Source organism: Wasmannia auropunctata, unplaced genomic scaffold (assembly GCF_000956235.1).
Source record: "Wasmannia auropunctata unplaced genomic scaffold, wasmannia.A_1.0 LD335798.1, whole genome shotgun sequence".
Taxonomy (NCBI): domain Eukaryota; kingdom Metazoa; phylum Arthropoda; class Insecta; order Hymenoptera; family Formicidae; genus Wasmannia; species Wasmannia auropunctata.
Genome location: NW_012027092.1, coordinates 28,215 through 30,030, shown reverse-complemented (window position 1 = coordinate 30,030; position 1,816 = coordinate 28,215).

Here is a 1,816-nt window from a genome sequence, read left to right as displayed (position 1 = left end):
ATCGTAGCTCAAAAGGTCTTGTATTATTTGTTCCTGCAATCCGAAGGTGGCGAGCTATTTATTTTGTACGTATGAGTTATAGAACTTTTATACCAATGAAATGTTTACGTCAGGTGATAGGTTATGATTGCTGTACGACCCGAAAAAAGATATTTTTTAATTTTTGTCGTTTTTACTACAAAAAAATAGCTCGCCCCATTACATTTTATGTCTATTTCAATCCTGTAAAAGCGATTTTAATTCCGTTTAGTATTTTCGAAGTTATCGTTCCAACTGCAATTGTCGGTAATTCCCGATCTTTCAGCATCCTCTTAAAAAGAAATTTTGGTATATTTAAGGTAAATGTTTACCTTTACACAGTCAGCCCCAAATGACTTCCGACTAACCTTGACCTTGACCTTGACCCTTAAGGTCACTGATATTTCCCGTCGCTTATTGTTTATTAAAAAGTTATTAACATAACAAGTTATATGCTCATTTAACCGTGTGTCATGTTTAGGGGATTTAGGAGATTATTCGTTAAAAAGTTATTAACAAAAGAAATAATCCCAATGGGGGAGTGGGGGGGTGAGGCCCCCCCCAGTAGGTAGTATGGGCGCGGACGGGGAGGAAGGTGCAGGGGGGCTCCGCCCCTCCTCCCGCCTAGCACATAGCTAATATCTATTGTAGAAACAGAAAATACGTGCTTTAATGCTCCTATTTGTTTAGTAAGACGAAGATTTAATAAATATTCAATTTAATATATTTTCTATAATACCTTGCGTAGGGGTCTAATTTTTTTCGGTATCCATTTATCTTATTGTTCTGTGTATAAAAGTATTGATCCCACAAAAAATCTTTTTAAAAAAAGAAAAAATATACGCCAAGTACATAAAAAATGTCGCATATTACATTCTTTCTAAAACTAAGAACAACTTTTTATGAAATGATTTAAATATACAATTATTTAAAAATTAATTGATTGATCAAAAATAGTCATAAAATCAATAAATTAGCCAAGTACCTCATTATTAAAAAAAGACCTTAAAAGAGTTTATTTGTGGAAAACATTCAAAAATGTAAAAATGGAAAAGTGATAAACTAAATTATAATAAAGAAAAAACTTGGCGTGCCTGAGTCGTATTAATTGCATTTCTGTAATAAACAATATGTAAATTTATATGGAAATAATTTCAATACATATACGTATATATATATATATATATATATGCTTTTTTATTAATTATTGCGTTCATGTTTGTGTATATTCGCAACTATATGGAATAATGTTTTTATATTGTATATTTACTCGTATTACAAATATTTTATATACTATAAATTATTGATTGTAAAACGTTGCATTTTAATGCGACCCGAGCACTTTGACTATTAGTTTCATGCTTGTGTATATCTGCAAATAATTTCGATACTATGAAACATACATGTGGAATATTGCATTTTAATGCGATTCGGATACGCCAAGTTTTTTCTTCATTATAATTCAGTTTATCATTTTTCCATTTTCAAATTTGTGAATGTTTTTCACAAATAAGCTTTTTTTTAATAATGGAGGTATACTTGGCTAATTTATTGATTTCACGACTATTTTAGATTAATCAGTCAATTTTTAAATAATTGTATATTTAAATCATTTTATAAAAAGTTATTCTTAGTTTTAGAAAGAATGTAATCCTACCAAAACTCTTTTTAAAAAAAAAAAGATTACGCCAAGTATATAAAAAAGTATCGTACGTTACGTCCTTCCTAAACCAAAAATATTATTTTAACAAATAAAAATTGTCCAAAAACAAATAATGAGATCATACAAGTTGCCAAA